The following is a 25,122-nucleotide window of genomic DNA, read 5'->3' as shown; positions in this document are numbered from 1 at the left end:
GCTCACACCCGGATGCCAGCCTCCCCTCCTGGTGGCATTGCTCACACCTGGAGGCCAGCCTCCACTCCTGGCGGCATGGCTCACACCTGGAGGCCAGACTCTCCTCCTGGCGGCATGGCTCACACCTGGATGCCAGCCTCCCCTCCTGATGGCATTGCTCACACCTGGAGGCCACCCTCCCTCCTGGAGGCATTGCTCACACCTGGATGCCAGCCTCCCTCCTGGTGGCATGGCTCACACCTGGATGCCAGCCTCCCCTCCTGGAGCATTGCTCACACCTGGATGCCAGCCTCCACTCCTGGAGCATGGCTCACACCCGGATGCCAGCCTCCCCTCCTGGTGGCATTGCTCACACCTGGATGCCAGCCTCCCCTCCTGGTGGCATTGCTCACACCTGGATGCCAGCCTCCCTCCTGGTGGCATTGCTCACACCTGGAGGCCACCCTCCCTCCTGGAGGCATTGCTCACACCTGGATGCCACCCTCCCTCCTGGCAGCATGGCTCACACCCGGATGCCTGTTCCTAATTAGAGGAAGAAGTTACATGGAAGCCCACTGCGCACCCACCTGCTGGGGCTGAAGGACGGAGCCTGTGCCACTCAGGACCCAGCCGTGGGACCGTGGTGTGTCTTCACCTCCCTGCGTGGCCCCAGCTTGCACGGTGGGGATGAGTGTCGGCTCCGGACGGAGGCTGCAGACCTGTTGAGAGCACAGCCCTGGCCAGGAGGCGGCAGAACCCCACCGTCCTGGGTCCTGTGGTCGTGCGGACAGCAGGCAGCACCCACTCCAGCCTTGTGGACAGTGGCCTGCGTGGCCGGCTGGAGGTGGCAGGTTGTGTGGGGCACCCGGGGAGCAGGGGGCGATGGGGCCGGATGCCCTTGGCCTCGCCCTCCCGGGCTCGAGTCCAGCAGGGAGACGAGCTGCGGGAAGAGGTGCCCACCCCGGGGTGTGTCCGGCCTCGGCAAGGAGGCAGCCGCGCGCTCTGCTGAGACCGCAGCCCTTTCTGCGCTGTCTCCACGAAGCACGAGCGGCCCCCGAGCCCAGCGGGCAGCGGCGGGCGGCCGGGGAGGGCGGGCAGGGCCGGATGTGCCAGAGAAGGAAGGAAGGGGCGTCTTTATTCCGTCAGCTTGGGGACCCCACGAACCGCCTCTGCGTGGGGGTGCTAGGTGTGCTCACTGGTAGCTCACGCCTCCCCTCGTCCTCGCGCAGGCCCGGCTGCAGGAGCACACATGTCCCCACTTCACGGGTTCCACCTGATCCCCAGTGTGATGGGACCGGAGGCAGTGGGCGCCGTTATAAAGGGACCCAGACCCTCCGTTCCGTGGGGACACGGAGAGGTGCCGACTGTCAGCCGGGAAGAGCGCTCCCCAGCCCCGACGGGGGCGCCTTGACTCGGGCTCCGGCCTCCGAAACTGGGAGGAATGAAAGTCTTGCTTATAAGCCCGCCTCCCACCTGTGGGATGTTTGTCAAGATTGTCAAACCGGTGTGGCTCGGTGATGAGTGTTGACCTGTGAACCAGGAGGTCACGGTCAGGGCACAGGCCTGGGTTGCGGGCTCGATCCCCAGTGTGGGGCCTGCAGGAGGCAGCCGATCCATGGTTTGCTGTCGTCATTGATATTTCTCTCTCTCCCCCTCTCCCTTCCTCTCTGAAATCAGTAAAATGTATTTTTTTAAAAAGATCATCGGAATCGGCTAAGACCGGCAGAAGTTCCTGGTCACAAGTCCCGTGGAGTGGGGCACGCTCTCTGGATCGTGCGGTAACTCGCTCATCTGCAAAGACCTGAGCAAGGTCCCATTCACAGACCCTGGGGTTCGGAGTTCCACCCCAACACCCACCTAGCAGGCTCAGGAGTGCGTGTTCGCACGGACGGACAGGACAGAACACCACCAAGGACCCGGCACGGGTTCCGTGTCCTCGGCGACGGGATGCTGAGGGCGTGGTGCTGGCGCCCGTCCGCGGCTCAGCGCTGTCACTGGGACCCGGGTGCCCTTTGTGGCTCCGCCGCCTGGGCTGTTACCTTTGCGCTCTGCGGGCAGCCGGGGCCCGATGGCTCCCGGTGCTGCGGGCCCCGTCCGTGTGTACGGGGGCAGGAGAGGCGGGGAGGGTGGGTCGGCCCCCTCTGTCCCTGTTATCGGCAGGAGCCAGCTTTCCGGAAGCGCCGCGAGGCGACCTCTGTCCGTCTCCCTGGCCCGGGCTTCATGGCAACTCCCGGGAGCGAGAGGAGCTGAGACCGCGAGGCGGCGGGAGCCCGGACCGTCCTGGACAGGACCGGCCCGCGTGTGCGAGGCAGACGGCGCCTTAATGACCTGTCCGCCTCGCCCTTGCAGGCGGGTCCAGACCCCCGTCCCGCGGCCGTTAGGTGTGAGCATCTGCAGCTTGGGGTGCAGGGAGGGCCGGGACCTCACAGTCCTCCTGTGCTCAGCTGCGTGTCCCTTCGCAGCCGGCACGGTGCTGGCGCATAGGAGGTGCTCGAATATTTGTTGAACCCATCAGCCGTCTTCCCTTCAGACACATTCGAGTCCAGAAACGATCTCATCCGTTCACATTCTTCCTTTTGTCCGTTTGTCCGTTCGCGTGGCAGGAGGCTTGTGCTGGGGTTCGAAGGCAGATGGAGGAACACGGTGCGGCGAGTGGGGGGGCTGGCGAGAACGAGGTGGGGGGGGGTCTGCAAGCTGCAGGACAGGTGTTCATCTCTCAAACTTTGGGGATCATAGAAGTGGCAGGTTCTCTCAGCAGAGCCACCCGCTGGGATGCAGAGGAGCCCCTTTGACCCGCGTGTGGCTTATTGCCCGTTCCTCCTGTTTGCAGACGAGCTCAGCATCTGCCATGCGCACTAATACTGCCCAGGCCCACCCGGAGCGGGTGCTGGGCCGTGCCAGGCGCGCCGCGTTCTTAAAGGAACGTGCCCTTCGCGCCGGGAGGGGCCGAGGGCGCATCCCTCCTCCGAGTGCTGCGGTCACTCCGGGTTCTTTCTCCCTTGGCCCGAAGCCTGGATCCTTGGCAGCGACCTTGTTTTCGCTCAGTCCCTGGCCACGTGCAGCAGGTCCGGCTTTGTCCAAGAGGACGGCTCTGCCGCTCCCCGGGGCCTTGGCCGTGGCTGCCGGGCCGGCGGCGAGGGCTGCGCTCTGAAGGATCCTGTGCATCTGGGGGGCAGGGCCTCGGGGACAGTGGGAGCCGGCCAAGGGCAGGCAGGCAGGCAGAGCGTGCGCCCCGAGAGCCGGGCTGTCCAGGCGGTGGCCGCTGTCCCCACGGGGTGTTGAGCCCGTGGCCGGTGGCTGAGCACCTGGGGCTACAGTCCCGCCCAGACCTCAAGTCCCATCCGAGACCTTTGACCTCTGGCCGTGTCCCTGTTCCTGTAGAAAGTGGGAACAGTTCTAGGGAGACTTCTTTCTTTGGGGCTCCTCTGAGGAGTCGATACGTAAAAAGTTTTTAAAAAAGCTGTGAAGGCCGAAGAAAATTTAAACAGCAACGTTGAAGGCCTGTCCGGAGGGCAGAGGCACAGATAGTCCTTGGAGTTGGGGGCGGGCGAGGCAGCCGGGTGCGAGATGTGAGGGGTGGGGGTGGGGGTGGGGGAGGCTCTGGGAATTGGGACAGAGGCTGCCTGGCGCTCAGATTCCATCTGGAAGCCATTTCCTGGCGGATAAATCCTGCCCTCAGTCCGCAAGGACGGGGAGGACTAGCCCCACCGAGCCCGTGGGTGCTCTCAGCGGCTGTCAGCCAGCGCTGGACGGGACCCGCATGCAGCGCTGCCTTCGCCCTTCTCTCCGCAGTCTTCTCCTTGGACTGTGGCTTCGCTCTGTTTCCAGCGAGAGCTCTGCTGGTGGGGCCGGCAGACCCGTGGCTGCGGGCTGAGCTTACAGACCTTCTTTCCTGGGAGGCGCAGGCCCTGGGGGCTTCTAGGCGTCTTGACCTTCGCCCTGTCGCCCAGCCCCAGGTTGTCGGTGTCACTGACCTTTCTGAACCAGCTCTGGGCTTTGCTGTTCTCTCTCGCTCTCCTGCGGGTGACGCCGCTGATTCCTGCTCCCGCGTGCACCTGGCTTTTCCTCGCTTGCCTTCTGCTGACCTCGCTCTCGCTCAGTTTCCGGAACGGGGAGCTCAGGGTGTTGGGTTTTGATCTCTCTTCTCCAGCACGTGCCTCTCGCTGCCTCCTGCTCACCTGGTCGGTCGCGGAGCTCACGATGTCCCGGGGCTCCCCTGAGACGGGGTCCTTGGCCCGTGCGTTCCTCACAGACGTGCTGTGTACCCCCCAGATGTTTGGGGGTTTCCCCGCCGTCTTCCAGCGCGTGATTCCGGGCGAGCCCCGTGTTGATGGGGACGCTGACTTTGTCTGAGGTCTTCGGTGTTTGGACATCCGTTCAGGGTGGTGTCACGGCCGGCAGTGTCCCGCGTGGGCCCGGGGAACGCGTCTCCTGCTGTGGTTGGGGGAGATGCTCTGTGTGTCCGATGAGTCAAGCGGACGCTCGTGCTGCTCGGGTCAACGCGCTCTTGCTGACTGTGTGCGCCTGGGTCTGTCGGGGGCTGAGCAGGGTGGTGGGGCCTCGAAGGATCGCAGTCGATCGGCTGCTGCTCGGCCGGGTCTGCCGGTCGTGCTGTGTGTCTCGATGCCGTGTGGGTAGGTGCATGCGTGTTTCGTGGTGTTTTGTCTTCTTGGAGGAACGACCCCTTTCGTCAGGCGGCCGCCCTCTTTGTCCTGAGGACGTCCCTGCTCTGGAGTCGGCTTCGTCTGAAACGAATGTAATGACTCCGGCTGCTTTTTTGCTTGGAATTAGCATGTTTTGCCGGCCTCCTTCCCTTCAAGCTGTCAATCATTTCCCTTATCCACATGCTATAGTCACCTAACACATGGTTATTTTTTTAAAATATATTTTATTGATTTTTTTACAGAGAGGAAGAGAGAGGGATGGAGAGTTAGAAACATCGATGAGAGAGAAACATCGATCAGCTGCCTCCTGCACACTCCCTACTGGGGATGTGCCCGCAACCAAGGTACATGCCCTTGACTGGAATCGAACCCGGGACCTTTCAGTCCGCAGGCCGACGCTCTATCCACTGAGCCACACCAGTCAGGGCTCACATGGTTATTTTTACTGATAACCAGTCTTCCTATTTGAAGTATGTTTCTTCAGACAACATATCGTTAAGTCTTGCTTTTTTTTTTTTCCGTTCTGAAAATCTCTACATTTAACTGGCGTATTTAGCTTATTCGCATTTGAAGTGATTATTGCTAGAGTTGGTTCCTCTCGACCACGCTCGCCGAGGCTCCCTGTGTTATTACCTTTGGTGTGTTTGCGTGTGTGGTGTCGGAAGAGAAATCAGCTCTGATTCCTTTTCTTGCTCCTCTAGGAGTCCCGTGTCTTTGGTTTTTGCGGTTGAATACGATCGGCCTAGATGGACGCCTTTGGTGTTTATCCTGCTGGATATTCTGTGAGCGCCCTGAAGCTGTGGTTCGGTGTCTGTCACTGATTTTGGGAAAACGCTTGGCCATTCTTGCTTCAAATATTTTCCTGCTCTGTTCTCTCTCTCTCCTCCTTCTGAGTTTCAATCACGCATATCTCGCAAATTTTGAAATTACCTTGGGGATTTTATATATATATATATATTTTAATTCTCTGGTTTGTTGTTTATAATTCGGGGATTTCCTGTCGCCCTCACGTCAGCCTCGCTGACTTTCTTCTTGGTTGCGTTCAGTCTGTTGGTGAGCCTCATGCAGGCTTTCTTCATTCTTGACCATGTTTTTATTCTAGCATTTCCTGTGGCCGTTATTTTGAATTCCCTCTTTCTGCTTCTGTAACTCATTGGCGGTTGCATTTTGTCTGCCTTTTCCACGAGAGCCCTTCATGGGTTAATCGCAGTCACTGAACTTCTTTGTCTGATCATCCCAGCGTCGGTGCAACACCTCCGTCCGGTCTTTGCTCTGCCTCTGCAGGCTGTGGTTTCTCTTGCCTCTTGGCGTGCAGTGTGGGTTTTTGCTGCTGTTGATAGCTGAGCCTGAGGTGTTTGGTCGTAGGAGCTAGGTTTTCAGGGTGAAACTCCTACATGTTGCTTTTTTTCCTGTTTCACTTGAAGATTTTTCCTGTCACCACATACAGATCTTATTCCCTTTCGAGACCACATCCTCAAAGGAAATGTTCTCTGAGCTCTTCCGCGTCCGAGCAGGGGAGGGAGGTGGCTGTCTCCCCATCCTGAAGAGACTGCTTTCTGGTGGGGGACACGTCTCTATGGGAAGAAGCCGTAGTTTGTGCCCGTTCGGGATCGATCGGCTGGGCGGCCGGCAGGCTCTTTGTGAGCTGGCCGACGCCTCCCATCGGACTCACTGTCATGAGCCATTTCTGTGGCTCCGGGTGATGGTAGAATCATGACCAAACGCCCTTATCACCGCGAGAGAATGAGGAACAGCTCATGTCGGTGATTGACAGCGGGGAGCTGGCGGACGTGCTCCCTGCTGTCTCTGACAACAGCTCCGTCCGAGGAGCAGCGAGGAGCCCGTGTGATCCCCGCCCCCGGGGGAGGCAGGCGGGAGCCGCTGGCCGCCCGGCAGCGGGAAGGCGAGACTGAGGGCCTCTGTCCCCGCGTGCGAGCCGTTGTGTGCGGCCCGCAGACAGAGGCGGCTCTATGGGGGCCGGACAAGACCTCCATTCATCGCACGCCACACGGGTCCCGCGTGCGAAAACCCCCGCGGAGGCTCGCGGGGAGCCCTGGGGGTGTGAATCGGGCTTGGGATGCAGCGGCGGCCACAGGACAGCCTCCGCCTGGCGAGGGGGAGACGGAGGGAGGGCCACGGGCTCCCTGTGTCCCCCGGGTCAGCATTGGAGCCGGGACTCTGCCTCCCGATGGTGGAAGGAGAGGGAGGGGGCGAGGAGGAGGAGGAGCTCCCGGCTCACTGGTGGACGCCCGGCGGGCCCCGCGCTGGGGACGGGCTCCCGGAGCCCGGGGTGCCGAGCTGGGGCCGCTAGCGGCTCTCACGCGGAGGCGGCGACACGCACGTCCGCGATCTTCGGCGAGGCCCACGGAAGGCAGTTCCCGGCTCTCGGTGTGTGATCTCGGGGGCAGGTGCCACGCCAGAACCTCCAGCTGAGACGGTGTGGTTCCTGCGCAGCACGAAGAAATCGGGGCCAGAGAGGAGCAAAGGGAGCGGGAGGGGCTGCTGCCGGTTTCCTCCTTTTTACGTTCTAGGACGATGAGGGGCGTAAGCGTTCCGCCGATGTGTGCTCACAAGCTGGATTTGCGGAAACTGTTGTCTACGACGCTGTTTCCTTTTTGCTGTTGTATGTTCAACACCAGCTCATGCCGACCCCTGGAGGTCGGGCTCACTGCCCCTCATGGGGGGACACTGTTCCTTACTCCACGTGCCCCCCTCAGGGCTCTTAGTGGCTCCCCGGCGTTGGTGCCGCACCGTGTGCTGCCGAGAACGGGCTGTGAACGGCACAGGACACACCGGTGCCGTCCAGCGTAGGGTGAATGCTCGGGCGGCCATGTGGGTCCCAGGCATGTGTAGTTTATGTTTTACCTGCTTCCAAGCAGTCTTCCAAACGGCACCGTTGTTTTACTCCTAAAAAGTGAGCGGAAGTCGTCCTTGACCACGGTCAGCAGTATCGGATTTTCATTCGGCCGTGGAGACTCTTCAGTCGTTGCTGACCAGGTGGGTGAACTGCGGCACCTTCAGTCCATTTCCTTAACCGTGAGGCCCGGCGTCTGGCCACATGTCTGTGTTGATGGACAGACAACTGACGGAACAGAAGCGGCCGGAAGGGTGTTCAGTGCGTGTCTGCACCAGGCTGGCTCTGCAGGGTGATTGGCTCAGACTTGGATGCAGCAGCGTGAGGCCTCCCTCCCCCCTGCATCTGCTCTCTGAGCTCCGTGCCCCTCCTGTTCCCCAGGTGCTCAGTGGCCTGCTGGCTGTGACACGCAGCGGCCCCCAGAGCCCTTGTCCCACTTCTCCACACGGGGGGTGGGCATGAGGGGAGGAGCCAGCTGAGGCACCGCTGTACGCGGGTACACCTGGACCCAGCACACCTGGACCCCACACACCTGGACCCCACACACCTGGACCCGGCACACCTGGACCCAGCACACCTGGACCCATCACACCTGGACCCGGCACACCTGGACCCAACACACCTGGACCCGGCACACCTGGACCCGGCACACCTGGACCCGGCACACCTGGACCCAACACACCTGAACCCACACACCTGGACCCCACACACCTGGACCCCACACACCTGGACCCGGCACACCTGGACCCGGCACACCTGGACCCAGCACACCTGGACCCCACACACCTGGACCCCACACACCTGGACCCCACACACCTGGACCCCACACACCTGGACCCGGCACACCTGGACCCCACACACCTGGACCCCACACACCTGGATGCCAGAGCACCTGGACCGAACACACCTGGACCCAGCACACCTGGACCCGGCACACCTGGACCCGGCACACCTGGACCCATCACACCTGGACCCGGCACACCTGGACGCCAGGATTTGGCCAGAAGACAGTCCGTCTGCTCCTCCCCGGGCTCCTCAGAGGTAACTGCGCCCGGGAGGGTGGAGCTGGCACACCTGCACTGCCGTCGTCTTAGTGGCATCGCAGCCCGTGGCCGGGGAAGACGCAGGCCTGCCTGGGTGCGTTCCCGCACCATCGACGCCGGGGCCCAGCCGCGTCCGGTCCGGGTGTCAGCTGTGACGTCTCAGAAAGGCCCCCACACGTGGCCTCGGCGGGCCCGTCACAGCCCGTGAGCTCCGTGCTGCGTGCTGTCGCCCAGGGAGCAGGTCGGGAGCAGAGGGTGCGCCTCGGCCTGCCTGGCTCACTCGCTCACGGAGAACGTGCGGGCGGGCTCCTGGCTGTGGCCGGCGCTCTTCTGACTCGGAACCCGGGACCCGGGGACACAGAACGGGCCCTGCTCTCGGGCGGGAGGGGAGGGGGGGGGACAGGCCGATGCCATGGCAGCGAGAAGCAGCAGGTGGCACGCTGTGCCCGCAGGCCTTGTGGAGAAGAGAAAGGGGCCGCGTGTGGAGGGCTGGGCAGGCGTCGTGCTCAGTGGATGGCCCGCGAGGTCTCGCTGGGAAGGCGCCGTTGAGCGTGGATTGAAGGAGCGTGGGAAGCTGGGAGTCGCTGTTCAGTGTCGGGACAGGAGTGTGGCGGGGAGGAGAAGGCAGGGCCGGGCAGCGGGGAGGGGGCTGGGGGGCAGTGGTCTGGGCTGGAAATGCAGCGTGAGTCCCGGGGTGACATTGAAAGGGGTGAGCTGAGCTGAAATCCCAGCGCAAGGAAAGGGTGGGAGGTCCAGGCCCCGGGACCTTCCCGCTTCCTGAGGTCCAGAGGCAAAGCCAGCAAAGGGGACCCAGAGGGGACGGACCGAGAGGCAGGACGGAGTGTGGCTGTCGGGAGCCCAGGAAATGGCCCCGGAGGGCGGGGTGAGGAGCCGTGTCCCAATGGGCCGGCGAGCGAGGGCCTGGCGCTGGGCGCTGGCTCCGCGCCTGCAGGTCGGTGGTGGCTTTGGCAAACACAGGAAAATGCCATGTGGGCCTGGCAGCTGCGGCAACACGCCCAGCTGGTGTGGGTTTGGAGGGGAGGGTGGAGGGGGGAATCGGGGACACGGACTGCTGCCACGGCTTCCGAGAGGGGAGCGGCCAGGGGCTAAATGAGGCCACAGGACTGTGTTTCTTTGGGAGCATGAGCCGTTTATTTATTTTTATTTTTAAATATATTTTTATTGATTTCAGAGAGTCAGGGAGAGGGAGAGAGAGATGGGAACATCAGCGATGAGAAAGAATCATGGATCGGCTGCCTCCTGCACGCCCCCCACTGGGGATCAGGCCCGAAACCAGGCATGTGCCCCCACCGGGAATTGAACCCCAGCCTCCTGGTTCCTGGGTCGACACTCACCCCCTGAGCCCGCGGCTGGGCTGGACAGTAGATGTACACGCTGGTGGGAATGACATGCTGGGGGCTGAGCATTGCGGAGAGAGGTTCTTTAGTGGAGAGAGAGGTGCGTCTGGCATGGGGGGGGCGCGGGGGGAGCGTTGTGGATGCTGGGGGGACGCAGACAGTTCCTGGGGGGATGGGTGTGACAGACATGTGGGTGCTGGCCGGGGCGCTCAGAGCAGGAGGCTGGGCGGTCTTCTAGTGGCTTCTGTCCTCTGTGAAATGGAAACACAGTCAGGGCAGAGGAGCGGCTGACGGTTTGGGGGGGACGAGGGGAGGCGTGGGAAATCCTCCAGAAAGAGGGCGCGCAGCCCCTAGAGGCGGGAGGCGTGGCTGGAAGGCCCGCGATGCATGTGTGTTTCTCTGGCTCAGGAGGTCGGGGCTGCTGAACCCCGTGGCCAAGCAGAGGGGACCCCGTGAGAGGCTGGTCCAAGGGCCTTGCAGCTCAGGGTGTTCACTGATGAGGGGTGGGGGGCGGGGAGGAGGAGAGACGTTTCCGTCTCCTGGGGTGTAAGGAGGTCACTGCAGCTCCAGGCAGAGCCCCCGCCGGCACCGGGAGCTGCGGGCACATCGGGGCGCCTCCTGCCTCATCTGCCCCTCGCGCCCCCCCCCCCCCCCAGCCGGTCTCCAGCACATTCCGGCGCCTGCAGCAGCCGGCTCCCTAGCTACAGAGCGTCCTGGGGGCCGACACTCCGGGGGGGACACGGCGGCGGGAGCAGCGCGTTTTCCACGCTGAGGGCTCACACAGACGCGGCACCTCATTCCTGTGGTCCCAGGAGCGACATCTGGAAGGTGGTTTTGTTTTGTTTTCCTCGAGTGGAGAAGGTGAGGAGTAAAAACAGCAAAAAGCCATTTCGGTGAACGTGGGGCCTGGGCCTGACTCAGCCCCTGCCCTGAAGCTCCGGCTGCGGCTCCGGCCGCAGGGAAACGGTCAGCAGCCGCTCCGTTCCCCGCCTCCAGTGGCCGAGGGGTCGACCGGCGATGTTTTCAGACCTCCAGCTGCTGTTCGGAGGCGCCGTGGCCGCAGGGCCTGTGAAGTAAATCCTGGAAACCGCATTTGCACATGGAAACCACATTTGCACATGGAAACCGCATTTGCACGTGGAAACCGCATTTGCACGTGGAAACCGCGTTTGCACGTGGAAACCGCGTTTGCACGTGGAAACCGCGTTTGCACGTGGAAACCGCATTTGCACGTGGAAACCGCATTTGCACATGGAAACCGCGTTTGCACGTGGAAACCGCATTTGCACGTGTGTCTCAGCTGTAGTTTCTGTTTTTTCACTTTTTATTTCTTGTTCCTTTTTTGTTCGGTTTGAGCGCCTGGCTCCTCCTCATGTGAGTGCTGGGGTAGGCGCCGCCCTCTCGTCCCGGGAGCCTTCTCGGAATTCCCACGCCCGCTGGGAGCGGCAGGGAGGCCGCAGGCAGGAGGCAGGAGAGGACCCGCCTGGGAGGGGGTGATGTCCTCACAGACTGGGCATTCACTGCACACCTGTTATCAGCAAGGTCACCTGTCATCTGCAAGGTCACCTGTCAGTCATCTGCAAGGTCACCTGCTATGCAAGGCTGTGTGCTCGGCCGTGAGGGAGGAACGAGGAAGCCGGGGCGGTCTCTGCTTCGATGCTTTTCTCTGACTGATGTGAACCGCGGAGGAAGTGGGCCCAGGACACAGCCGAGCCGAGGCGATGGGGGGCTGGGTGTGAGCGCCCCCTCATCACGGAGACTGGCGCCTGCATCACCCCACGACTCCCACTGTGGACCCTCAGGGTCTGGAGCGACAGCCATGACACCCGTGAGGGCAGGGTCGGGGTTAGCGGCACACAGACACAGACGCTGTGTTTGGAGCCCATCTGAGCCGACGCCCAGAGGCCCTGAGAGGAGTCCAACCTTCCCGCCCCGCCCAGACCCTCGGGTGTCGCTGTGGGGCAGGTGCAGCGTTCCCGCTCCTTGCTCCTTCGAGGCCGAGTAGCAGTCCCTTCACTAAACGCACATCTTCTCTACTCGTCCGTCTGCCCACCAGCGCCGGGCCTGTCCACGTCTCGGCCACCGTGACAGAGGCTGCGATGGACACGGCGCAGACCCACATTCCCGTCAGCGGGTTCTCTTCCTTTACACCAACACCCGGAGGGGGCCGCGGGCTCGGAGGGGGCGCGTGGGCTCAGAAGGGGGTCGCGGGGCCGGAGGGGGGGCCGCGGGCTCGGAGGGGGCGCGTGGGCTCAGAAGGGGGTCGCGGGGCCGGAGGGGGGGCCGCGGGCTCGGAGTGGGGGCCACGTTTAATGTGTTGAGGGAACTCCAGGCTGGCCCGGTTTCCATCCCACAGACGCGGGCGGGGCCCTGCTCCAGCGTCGTCAGCACTGCCAGTTCCGTGTGTGATGAGGCCGCTCTGACGGGGTGAGGGGTTCTGGCTGTGGCTTCGTTGTGCGTCTCCTGATGGTGCCTGACGGACGTTGAGCCTCGTCACACACCTGCTGGCCATCGGTCTGTCGTCTTTGGAAAAGAGTCCGATCCAGCCCTTTGCCCATTTCTCCGTTTGGCCACATGACGCCAGTGAGAGGCGCTGGGGGCAGCGGAGCCAGACCAGCACGGACTCTCGGGGGGCAGGGAGGACCCAGCTTTGCCACTTCCTGCCCCGAGAGCTCGCGCACGCAGGAACTGCCAGCCGTGGGTTCCTCACGTGAATGAACGGGAAAGCCCGCCACGCCCCTGCCTCTGGGAGGGGAGTCACCCGGGAGGGGCAGGCGCCTGGGGTCCCCCGCCCCCCCCCCCCCCCCGTGCAACGGTGGTTAGACATCGGGGCCTCGGAGACTCACACCTACAGGAGCCGTTTATGCTGATGTTACCGGTGACACAGGAACCCACGAGTCGATGCCTAGGAAAACGGTGACGTAAGAAAACAGACTCACAGAGAAGAGGAGTTCAGATCACTTTACGAGCCTTGAGAAAAGGGATAAAGAGAAACCTCCCAGGAAAGCGTGCGTGTGTCTGCTGTCGTCAGAGCGCCACCACGTTCCAGGGCCGGTGAGTCCACGCAGACACGGAGCCCTGCAAGGAACAGGAAAAACATAAAAACGGGGGGGACTCCCTCAAAGTCAGACAAAAGCAGTTAAAGGAAAATACAGGCTATCCTCACTCATGAGTAAAGCAACAAAAATTTAAATCAAAATAAGAGCAAATAGAACCCAGATGCTGTTCATCAGATGTGTGTTTGGAAGAAAAACAACACCCACAGTCGGACAAGCTCGATCGTCCTGGGGGTGCACACAAGCGGCTCCCGCGGAGGGGTCCCCGGGGCGTGGGGCAGGAAGGAGAGGCCGTGTGACCGCCCCAGGGGCGAAGAGCCGCCCTCGGTAAACCCAGCTCGCCTCGGGGATTAAAGCATAAAGCCCAGCGCGGCGAACAGAGACATGGCCGGCCTGGACCTCCCGGGGCGCGTGGACCAACGTGAAGCCCAAGGCCGTTCAGGCCGGCGGGCCGGACCAGGGTTCCGCACTCGCACTTGGGGGTCGGACCAGGCCCTCCGGCTGCCAAACCCTCTCTCTCTCCCGTCAGGAGGAGGCCCAGCTGGGAAGGGGTGCGCTCACTCCCCCCCACAACTCCCTTAGTCCAGAGCGTCCCGGAGGTTGCACGGGGTGGGGGGTGGCCGACGGGAGCGTCCTCCTGGGGCCGGGCCCTGGGTCTGCTGCTGGCGCCGGTGGCTGGCCCGTCGGTGGAAGGCCCTGCGTGTCGGTCCCAGGGACACGGAGACGCCAGGCCCCGTTTCGGTCTGTCTTGTTGGCTTCGGGCGCGTCACTGGTGTCCTGGCCCTGGGCCCCTCTGGGATCGGCTCTCTCTGGCGGACAGACGGACGCTGTTTCTGGGCTGTGTGTCTCCACGCTCCTCCCCGCCCACCGTCCAGCGCTCCGACCACACGGGCGTGGGAAGTGCTGGCGGTGATAACCGGCTCCCCTAAATGCCAGCCAGACCCAGCCTGTGTGCCAGAGCCCCAGCGCGCAGCCCTTGCTCCCAGAGAAACACCACATGGCGAGGCGCTCGGGGACAGACAGGAGGCGGCCCCCCAGCACCCCCTGAGCTGGTGGGGGTTCCAGAATGGCCCTGAGCACATGTGAGGGCTTCCCGCTGCGCCTGTGGGACGGCTGGGGAAGGAGTGACTCACAGACAAACCCAGCTGACGGCTGTGACAGCGACGCACGGACAGACAGATAGACAGAGAGGGCAGCTCTCCGTCCGTCCTCCCACCCTGAGCAGTCACCCAATTTAGGAGGAAAAAGAGTTGTGTTTTGGGTAGAGCAGCCTAGTAAAGAGAACCACCCCCCACCCCCACCCCATGGGCGTCTCAGCGGGAACCTCGAGAAGCCAGGGTATCCCTCGGGGCAGCTCCCAAGCCGGGCAGCGGCTGGGGCCGGGCGTCACGTGGCTGCCTCTCGGAGTCGTGGTGGTGAGCTCCCGGGACGTGGATGTGGCCTCTTTGCGCCAAGCCACAGCCTCGGTGGCCCGGTTTGGGGAGAGCCCACGTGCCTGTCACTGACTTCCCGCAGGGTCCTGGGCCGTCGCTCCATCCAGTTGGGCCCTGTGTCTGTGAGTCTGGGCAGGAGGGTGCGGGGGGGCAGGGAGGGGGCCTGACCTCTGAGGCAGATGCCACGCACCCGCGTTTGGCCGCACGGGCCTGAGAGACGGGCCGTGGAGAGAGACGGGCCGTGTGTTCCCGCCTCCGTGGCTTGGCCGTCAGGGGGGGCTCGGCTCCGGTTCTGCTGGGGAAGTGGAGTCCGAGCCAGTTCCCGGGTTCCAAACGCTGTTCGTCGAGGTGGCGAGAGCGGCCAGGGCAGTACGGGTGGTGACGGGCAGACACCTGGGGAGGCAGCTCAGTATGACCCGAGCGAGTGGGGAGCAGTCCCCACGCGGGAGGGGGTGCCGACGGGGGTCACAGGCTGCGGCCGCTCCCGCCTGCCCACCTGCTCCCTGGCCCCCGGCTTCCTCACCTGCGAGAGGAGGGGCGTTGGGGTGGTGTCTGCACACGAGTGGGCGGCGTGGCTGGGCGCCTCCTGCTCCCACACCCGACTGCAGGGTGTCGGCGGCTCCCCAGGCCCCCCGTGGTCTGTCTACTTCCTGAGCCGAAGGCCCTGGAGAGGGCGGGTGGGCTGCCTTCTCCGTGGCCTTGGCACTGAAGGGATGGTGAGCGCATGGGTCGGTGTGATGCCAGCAAGGGGTGTGTGTGTGTGTGCGTGCGTGCGCGTGTGTGCGTGTGTGTGTGCGACATTGAAAAAATGCTTTGAAAAACCCTGCTCCTGTGTTTGGAACAAAGCTGCCCCCTGGATGTGCGCCCGGCTGTTTGGATGTAGCGTTTGTTTTCTTTGTGCCTTTTCTTGTACTTTCCCTTCGCACGTCACGGGACCCGTTTGCCGCCGGAGGGAGTAACAGACACTCCCCCCTTTTCTTAGGTCTGAAGTGACGCCAGCCGGGGATTCTCACGGCCTGTCCCTGCCTCTCGGAGAGGCCGGTCGCTTCCCGGGAGTTCGGTTTCGGTTCCGACAGCGTTTCTTGCCCACAGTGGTACTTGGATGTCAAAGCGAAAATACGCAGCCTGGCCGGCCTGGCTCAGTGGTGAGCGTCGACCTGTGAACCAGGAGGTCAGGGTTCGATTCCCGGTCGGGGCACAGGCCCGGGTTGTGGGCTCCATCCCCAGTGGGGGCGTGCAGGAGGCAGGCGAGCCAAGGCCTCTCTCATCACGGATGTTTCCCTCCCTCCCGCCCCCTTCCTCTCTGCGATCAGTAAGAACATATTTTTAAAAGGACTGAATGGAACGGTCTCCAGTGCGACTCACAGTTGAATGTGTGGGGAGAGGAGGGCGTGGGAGCAGGAGCCCAGGCGCACTCGGGACACGGGAGCGAGCCAGGTCGGATTCTCGCCAGGACAGGCCCGCCTGGCACTGCCCGCTGAGCCATGGCTGCCCGCCTCCTCGCCCGCAAACCCAGCTCTTCCGCGTTTATTCTGGGTGCAGAGAGCTGCTCCCGTAATTGAAGCGTGTCCTGCGGCCACGGCCCTAGTGAGGGCTCCGTGCCGACTCGCAGGAGGCCTGGTGGTGGGGACGCGCCTGCCCTCCCCTCCCCTCCCCTCCCCTCCCCTCCCCGCCGGCCAGCTCTCACGCCGGGAACACACAGCTGACAAACAGTCATTTTGTCCGTCTCACCCGGAAAGCCATCACCTGCCTGTGGTGTTTACAGACCCGCGTGGACAGGGGGCGGGAGAGGGGGACTGGCCTTCAGGACAGAGGAGAGGCTTTGTCCACAGCAGGTTCATCGCCAGGGCCGGGTGACATCCTCAGGCCCCGGGCGGGTGACCTCTGCCCTCCGTGGCGCCGTCTGAATCCGCCCCGTCCCCCTGCAGCGAGCGTGTGAGGTGGGCGGGTTCCTGTGGGTCGGACGCCGGCTGAGGCTCAGGGACGCCATGGCCGTGCGTTTTAGTCGGGGCTAAAACCCTTAGTGCGTGGCCACGCCGTCTCCACGGCTGTCGCCAGAACACGCCCCTGGGTCTGACAGGCGGAAAGAGAGCCCTGCCACTCCCCATGCGAGGGACCGACCGGGACAGGGGCCGGGAGGCGAGGGCGGGTCTGGCTCGGGCCGTCCCCTGCGCCCTGGTCCCCGGAGGAGGGGCCTGAGCACGGGGCCTGTCGCGAGTCTCTGGGCACTTCTCTCCTCCAGGTGTTGGGCCGACGAGCATTTTTATTCCGACGCAGAGAAGTCACGCGGGGTGTGTCGTGATGAGCCCGCCGCTCAGGGAGGCTCCACGCCCAGCGCCTGTCTCGTCCCAGGCAGCCGACGTGACGGGCACCATGGGCATGAACTCCCTGCCGCCAGGAAGCTCTGTGAGGCCGAGGGTGACCCCTCGAGCAGGATCACCTCGCGTTTGCCTGTGTGGAGTGCGGGGCGCGGAGTGCGGGGTGAGGGGCGCGGGGAGCGGGGCGCTGAGTGCGGGGTGCGGAGTGCGGGGCACGGGGAGCAGGGCGCGGGGTGTGGGGTGCGGGGTGCGGGGCGCGGAGTGCGGGGCGGCGAATGAATTGTGCCGACCACGTCCGTGGTGCGTGTTCTCCGTGCCGGGCCCACGGCTTGGGCGGAGCAGGCTCTGATATTTGTTCTAGACAAGCAGGTCAAACTCAAAGGCTGACACGGGCCAAATAAACAAGGTTTACGTGGATGTGGCCGCAAGAAAACAATAGCTTCCATTTCCATAGAAATGTGGGTTTATTCTGATAGAGACGTGCTGAATGCAAAGGGCTGAAATAGATGAGTCATTGTTAACACAGAATAATAGAATATTTTAATAACAATTAATACTTTCTCCTAAACATTAACTTACCAGGCACTGTATAACTGTACAAATTAATAAGCGTCACGCAGATAAACCTACTTTTCTTGTTCTCCGAAAGCGAAATATCTCCTGTTGCGCACACCCATCAAGTCGGTCCGAGACTAATGCCGTGGCCGTCGGCCGCTAAAATACTCGCTGCTGGTGTCAGTGGGGAGATGGTGCGCCTGCGCGTGAGGCGTGTAGGGAAATGAATGCAGCACGACGATAGGCATCCGTCATTATCGAACGCTGTAGTTGGTTATTAGTAGTGATGTATAACGGGACATTGTAAACATTACGTTACACAATTTTACTAAAACGTTTCTTACAGACGTTACGTTGGCTGGGCCGCAGCCGTACTCGTTGTGGGCTGCTCGAAGCCCGCGGGCCGCGTGTTTGACATCCTTGTTCTAGAAGACCCGTGGTTCTCCACCTGGGCTGCCCATTAGAAGCACCTGGGAATCTTTTTAAAATCCTGATTTCTGGGCCTCACCCTCCAGAAATGCTGTTTCTTTGTGATGGGGTGGGGCCACAACATGAGTAACAAAAAAACAGCATTTCCGGAGGATGGGGCCCAGAAATCAGGGTTTTAAAAAGATTCCCAGGGGATTCTAACGTGCAGCCCAGGTTGAGAACCACTGCGCTAGACGAACGATCCGCCGTTGCCTTCTGCGCGCTGTGTGCGAGGCGAGCAGCCCGGGGTCCTGGCTGCGGAGGAGCCAAGGCTCCAGGCGGGATCGATCCAGGCCAGGGGGAGTGACAGGGCGGGACCAGGGCTGAGCCTGCGGGAAAGAGCGGAGGGCGAGGTGCTGGCGGGAGCAGGTGGGGCGTCTGCCTGTAACGTGCGTCCCGGAGTCACGGGCCCGGAGCTGGGGGACGTGTGTAACCTGTCGTGGCCGCTCGCCGGCGTCGGGGGAGCCGAGGCACAGCCCCCCTCCGGACCCGCTTTGCCCCGTGGCGGGCGGACAGGAGAGGAGCGGGCCCGGGGCCCAGCGACCAGGGGCTGGGTCTCCCCGGCCTGGGCGGCAGGACGCCCCTGAGCCCCCGTGTGGGTCGGAGCCGGCTCCCCTGTGCGCGGGGAGGACGCGGGTCGGACCGAGCGGGTTCCGTGCTTTTGGTGCCGCCGTTCTATGCTAGCGGCTCTCAGGCGGCCTCAGGTTTTGCCTCGTTAAGAGGACGTCTCCCAGGGGACCCGTGATTGGGCCGCGGCTCCGTCCTGCCCCGAGACGGACTTCCGGGCGCTCCCGTCCGTGCCCCGCGGCCCAGGCTCCCCGCACAGGGTCTCCCCACAGAGAGGGATCCCCACAGAGAAGGATCCCCACAGATAAGGACCCCCACAGAGAGGGACCCCCACAGAGAGGGACCCCCACAGAGAGGGACTCCCCACAGAGAGGGACCCCCACAGAGAGGGACTCCCCACAGAGGGACTCCCCACAGAGAGGGACCCCCACAGAGAGGGACGCCGACAGAGGGACCCCCACAGAGGGACTCCCCACAGAGAGGGACCCCCACAGAGAGGGACCCCGACAGAGGGACCCCCACAGAGAGGGACCCCCACAGAGAGGGACCCCCACAGAGAGGGACCCCGACAGAGGGACCCCCACAGAGGGACTCCCCACAGAGAGGGACCCCCACAGAGAGGGACTCCGACAGAGGGACCCCCACAGAGGGACTCCCACAGAGAGGGACCCCCACAGAGAGGGACCCCCACAGAGGGACTCCCCACAGAGGCCCTGAGCGAGCCCGGCGGTGGCCCTGGTGGGAAATTAACGTGTCCCCGGGCCCTGGGGGGGGGGGTGTTCCCCGAGGGAAGCTTCCGGCCGGAACACCTGCTCCCAGGTTGGGGGTGTTTCCTCAGGATGGTGGGAGGTCGCCCCTGTTTTCCCGGGAGGAAGGTTGCGTCAGTGGGTTCAGGACGCGATCCCGCGGCGGGGGGGGGGCTGGGGCAGAGCTGTGAGCTCGGGAGACAAAGGCGCTGGGGCTGCGACGAGCCCCGCCGTCTGTCCTGTCTGGGCGCTCCTTCCGTCTTCGTGAATAGTTTTTTTATTTATTATTTTTTAAATACATTTTTATTGATTTCAGAGAGGAAGGGAGAGAGACATATAGAAACACCAATGATGAGAGAGAATTATTGATCGGCCGCCGCCTGCACGCCCCCCACTGGGGACCGAGCCCACAACCGGGCCTGTGCCCCGACCGGGAATCGCACCCTGACCTCCTGGTTCACAGGGCGACGCTCACCCCTGAGCCACCCGGCCGGGCCTGGTGAATCCCCCGTAGTTGAGGCTCCTGCCGGCACCTGTGGGTCCTGCCGCCATGTCGGAGCTGGTTCTGAGTAAGTTCTGTGCTTGGCTTTCTGTCTCCTGGGCTCCCCGTGGGGTCAGCTGGGGGTGGCGGACGGGCGAGGGCCTGGTCCGAGGGGGACGTCCCCAGCGTTGGCGGCAGCTCCGCGGTCACGGCCCTCCCGCTGACTTGGGTCTCCCCGGCGGGGTCAGGAGAGACCGGGGTGGGGGCCTAGGTCTCCCATGGTGGGTGCGGGCGTGGACACGTGGCTCAGGCGCCGGGACAGAAGCCGTGGGCCCTTCCTGACCCCTGACTGCGGCCGCGCCCGGACCAGCGGTCTTGCCGTCCAGTCCCAGGACCCCCTGAGGCCCTGGCCTTTGTCCTGGAGGGGGTGAGGGGGACCCGGAACAGGGCAGGTTCCCGGGTTACGGAGCTGCCTCCGGCACTGGCCGTGGGGACACGGGGGGCGGGGCTGTCTGTGTGGCTGACCTGTCCTCCCGCCGGGACCAAGGGCACGGGGTGGGGTGGCCTCCTGGCCCCTGAGGGGCCTGTCATTGCCGCCACCAGGTCACGCCCTTCTCCGTAGTCGGGGGCTCCGTGGGACTAAAGAGATTAGGGGGTCATTTCTCGCCTCTAGTGTTTGTTCTTTGGTTAGGAACAGCCGGGGCGTTTTTTTCTGAGAAGGGCCCTTCTGTGCCCCGAGGGGACCAGCGGAACAGCCCCTGTGTGGGCAGCAGCCGGCTGGTCACGGGCGGGAGTGAGGCCCCGCGTGGGGCTGAGGCACAGGTCTCATCAGGTGAAAGCACAGTGTGCATCGAGCCCCCGAGACCACCCCCCCCCCCGGGAGCCCTGGGTGGTGTCCTCATGGAGCGCCCTGCCCAGCCCCCCAGCAGCAGCCGGCGCTGGGCTTGCTGAGGGCCCTGTCTGTGCAGCCGGCCTGCTGTCTGCCAGGGGCGCCGCCTGCAGCTGGGATCGGGGGGGCTTCCCTGTCAGCAGCTCCCCCTGCCTCCCCTGCCCACCAGGCATTTCCTGTGTCCTTGCCGAGGCCGCATTCCACTGTGGGTCCCAGGCCCAAAGTGACAGGCTGCTCCCCCCCTCCCCGCCACGGGCAGGCGACGAAGTGACAAAGCGGACGGAGCCCCCTGAGCGTCCGGGGCTGTGTCTTCAATGGGTCCGTTCAGGCGGGTTCTGGGGGGGCGGGCAGCTCAGCCAGCCGGGTCCTCTCTGTCCATTGTGTCTGTCCTTCCGCCCCCGGGAGCCCTGAGTGTGGCCTGTTTCTGTGGGAGGATGAGAGCAGCGCCCTCCCTCCCTCTCTCCTTCCTTTAGCCCAGCGGTTCCCAACCTTCCTAATGCCGCGAACCTTTGATACAGCTCCTCATGTTGGGGTGACCCCCAACCATAACATTATTTTCGTGGCTACTTCATCACTGTCATGTTGCTACTGTTACGAATCGTCATGTAAATATCTGATATGCAGGATGGATTTTCATTGTGACAAATTGAACATAATTCAAGCATAGTGATTAATCACAAAAACAATATGTAATTATCTATGTGTTTTCCGATGGTCTTAGGCGACCCCTGTGAAAGGGTCGTTCGACCGCCAAAGGGGTCGCGACCCACAGGTTGAGAACCGCTGCTTTAGTGAGTCCTCCCTCCCTCCCTCCCTCCCTTGCTTCCAGGCCCCCAGGGGTGTGGTGTGCGGGAGAGAGTGCCTGAAGGTCTAGTTGAGCCACCGCCCCCTGGAGCACCCGGGTGCTGTTAGATTCGGCGCCGCCGGTGACCTCGCCTGAGCCTAGTCACCTCTGAAGACATGGAGGCGGGGGGCTGCCGCGCGTGCCGGCTGGGGGCGCCGTCCGGTCCCCGCACGTACATTAGGGCTCACGCTTGGCGTTCCGTGTTCCGTGGATGGTGACGAATGTCCATGACACGGCGGCACATGACGGTGTCCGCGTCGCCTCCACGACCGGCTTGTCTCCGTGGAGCTCCGTGTCCTGCCGGCCGTGGGAGCGTGTCTCCTCAGCCCAGGTCTCCAGGTCTGGAAGGCCCGCAGGCTGCCTGTCCCTCCCCTTCGGGGGGCGCCGTGGCTGCTCCCCGCTCGGGCGGCGATGGGACTGCAGTGGCTGTGGCCTCTGCTGCGGGTTTGCGTGGATGTGCGTTTTCACATTTTTGGGGTCGATACTGGGGAGCAGTGACTGGAAATAGTCAGGTGTTCCTTCCGTCCAGGCCCGACAGGAGAGCAGGGGCCGTGGGAGGCGGTCCCGGGACTGGCCGGCAGCTGCTCTCCTGCCCTTTGCTCTCGGAAGGGGTGCAGGCGGCGGAGCGGGACCCACAGCGCCCCCAGTCCTGGCCCCGTGGCCCTGTCGTCTGTGGACCTCCTCCCTCCTCCCTCCAGGCTGAGCGCGCTCCAGCACCTCCTCCTCGTCCGCACGCCTCCCGCCCCGCTCTGTGCACGGCCCGGCCCTCGCCGAACAGGCAGCTCGCCTCCTGACCCCTCGGAGTTGCTTGGATGGAATAATAGAATCGGCCAGATGTTCTTAAAATAGTTTGTTGTTTGTAAGACCCGACACTCCCCGAGGGAAACAAAGACTCTGTTTTCCTTCGCTTGTGCATTGTGACTCTCCTGGCAAATTCCTGTTTCAGCTTCGCAGCTGTTGGCTGTTTGCAGAGTCCTGCTCCGCCATCCCCTGAGCGGGCCCATCCTGTGAGCGGGCGGGTGGGCTCAGACACAGGCCCATCCCCTGAGCGGGCGGGTGGGCTCGGACACAGGCCCATCCTGTGAGCGGGCGGGTGGGCTCGGACACAGGCCCATCCCCTGAGCGGGCGGGTGGGCGCGGACACAGGCCCATCCCCTGAGCGGGCGGGTGGGCGCGGACACAGGCCCATCCCCTGAGCGGGCGGGTGGGCGCGGACACAGGCCCATCCCCTGAGCGGGCGGGTGGGCTCGGACAGCAGGCCGATCCTGTGAGCGGGGCGGGTGGGCTCGGACAGCAGGCCGATCCTGTGAGCGGGGCGGGTGGGCTCGGACAGCAGGCCGATCCTGTGAGCGGGGCGGGTGGGCTCGGACACAGGCCCATCCTGTGAGCGGGCGGGTGGGCTCAGACACAGGCCCATCCTGTGAGCAGGCGGGTGGGCTCAGACACAGGCCCATCCCCTGAGCGGGCGGGTGGGCGCGGACACAGGCCCATCCCCTGAGCGGGCGGGTGGGCTCAGACACAGGCCCATCCCCTGAGCGGGCGGGTGGGCGCGGACACAGGCCCATCCTGTGAGCGGGCGGGTGGGCGCGGACACAGGCCCATCCCCTGAGCGGGCGGGTGGGCTCAGACACAGGCCCATCCCCTGAGCGGGCGGGTGGGCGCGGACACAGGCCCATCCCCTGAGCGGGCGGGTGGGCGCGGACACAGGCCCATCCCCTGAGCGGGCGGGTGGGCTCGGACACAGGCCCATCCTGTGAGCGGGCGGGTGGGCTCAGACACAGGCCCATCCTGTGAGCAGGCGGGTGGGCTCAGACACAGGCCCATCCCCTGAGCGGGCGGGTGGGCGCGGACACAGGCCCATCCCCTGAGCGGGCGGGTGGGCTCAGACACAGGCCCATCCCCTGAGCGGGCGGGTGGGCGCGGACACAGGCCCATCCTGTGAGCGGGCGGGTGGGCGCGGACACAGGCCCATCCCCTGAGCGGGCGGGTGGGCTCAGACACAGGCCCATCCCCTGAGCGGGCGGGTGGGCGCGGACACAGGCCCATCCCCTGAGCGGGCGGGTGGGCGCGGACACAGGCCCATCCCCTGAGCGGGCGGGTGGGCGCGGACACAGGCCCATCCCCTGAGCGGGCGGGTGGGCGCGGACACAGGCCCATCCCCTGAGCGGGCGGGTGGGCTCAGACACAGGCCCATCCCCTGAGCAGGGCGGGTGGGCGCGGACACAGGCCCATCCCCTGAGCGGGCGGGTGGGCGCGGACACAGGCCCATCCCCTGAGCGGGCGGGTGGGCTCGGACACAGGCCCATCCTGTGAGCGGGCGGGTGGGCGCGGACACAGGCCCATCCTCTGAGCGGGCGGGTGGGCTCGGACACAGGCCCATCCTGTGAGCGGGCGGGTGGGCTCAGACACAGGCCCATCCTCTGAGCGGGCGGGTGGGCTCGGACACAGGCCCATCCTGTGAGCGGGCGGGTGGGCTCGGACACAGGCCCATCCTCTGAGCGGGCGGGTGGGCGCGGGCACAGGCCCATCCTCTGAGCGGGCAGGTGGGCTCGGACAGCAGGCACGTTTTGGGGGTAAAATATGTCCCATTGTCGTCAGCGTCTGTGGGGATGTTGAACGCAGGGCAGAGGGTGTCTGCCCTCGAGGGGGCGCTGCCCGGTGCTGGGCAGCTGGGATCTGACCTGAGATGGTCAGGGCCTGGGGGGCGGCCCAGGGCGGTGGGGAGCCATGCCCGCTCAAGGTCAAGTGGAAAGGGCCGTCCAGGGAGAAAGGAAGCAGGAGTTCGAGCCTGCAGTGTGAGCTCAGGGTCACGTCTGTGCAGAGGATGTAAACAGGAAAGGGGCCTTCGCCGGGGCTGGTGGCGAGGTTGTCGGGAAGGACAGCCGGTGGGACCTGGTCTGGGGTGACAGGCGGCGGTTAGGGCGGGAGGAGAGCTGCGCTTCGGGGACCCCAGGTGGAAGGGGGGACCCCTCGGTTCCCGCCCTTGGGCCACGTCCGGCCCGGGACCCACGCACGACAGGGATGAGGCCGGAGACTCTGCTTCCTCCGACCTTCACCTGAACAACCTTGGGGCTGAGTGCCTCACAGCCTCCCTCCCTTCAGCCCGGCCCCTTAGCGCCCGGTCCTGAGCCCCACGTCTGAGCGGCGCTGCCCAAGCAGGTGACGGCCCGGGAATTGCAAGGAAGCGCCCACTCGCACAGCAGGTGTACGTGGAGGTGACTCAGGTTTGGAAACGCAGGAGGGAGGAGATGGAAGCTCCTAGAAGTCACGTCATTTCTCCAGCATCGCTCACCGAGGGCCCGACAGCTTGGTCTCATGTCCCTTGATTCCAGAGCGCGATCTGTTTACCCTGAGACGCTGCCCCAGCCTGGAGACTCTGACCTCAGGCCTTTCAGCACAGTCCACCTCCCCCTCCCCCCAGTGGACGCAGTGAGCGGCCACTGCCCCCTGGAGGACACTTCCAGAATTCTTTAAAAAAAATTTATTACTGATTTCAGGGAGGAAGGGAGAGGGAGAGAGAAACACCAATGATGAGAGAGGATCATTGATGCATCGGCTGCCTTCTGCACGTTCCTCACTGGGGATCGAGTCTACAACCCGGGCATGTGCCCTGACCTGGAATCGAACCGTGACCTCTGGGTGGGGAGTGACCAGAGTGTGTCGCGAGGACGGGGGCAGGGGGGGGTGGACCTCACCTCCCCATGTGCTGAGTGTGACGCAGCAGGTCCCAGGGCGAGCAGACCTGCAGAGGCCTTGCCTCCTGAAGCCAGTTTGGAGGACCCGCCAGGGCGTCTGGAGGCCGTGGAGCCTGGGCCGTTTCTGAGGTTCGGGGGCCCCTGGGATGTGGACGGAGCCAGAGTGCAAGCC

The 25,122-nt window shown here is 64.1% G+C and overlaps 1 protein-coding gene across 3 annotated transcripts in view; it reads left to right on the top strand.

The window, feature by feature from the left end:
* RNF144A (ring finger protein 144A) overlaps positions 1-25,122 on the top strand; it is a 40,432-nt gene that overhangs the window by 3,504 nt on the left and 11,806 nt on the right. The window contains exon 2 of one of the 3 annotated variants that reach the window (XM_081100498.1): positions 24,358-25,079. The exons of the other annotated variants lie outside the window; for them this stretch is intronic. The gene's annotated coding sequence lies outside the window, so the exon portion shown is untranslated. The remainder of the gene's footprint in view (positions 1-24,357; positions 25,080-25,122) is intronic. 3 annotated transcript variants of the gene reach the window in all.

The sequence above is a fragment of the Myotis nattereri genome (genome assembly GCF_964212035.1).
Source record: "Myotis nattereri genome assembly, chromosome: 10".
NCBI lineage: Eukaryota > Metazoa > Chordata > Mammalia > Chiroptera > Vespertilionidae > Myotis > Myotis nattereri.
This window is presented reverse-complemented; position numbering and strand designations above follow the sequence as displayed.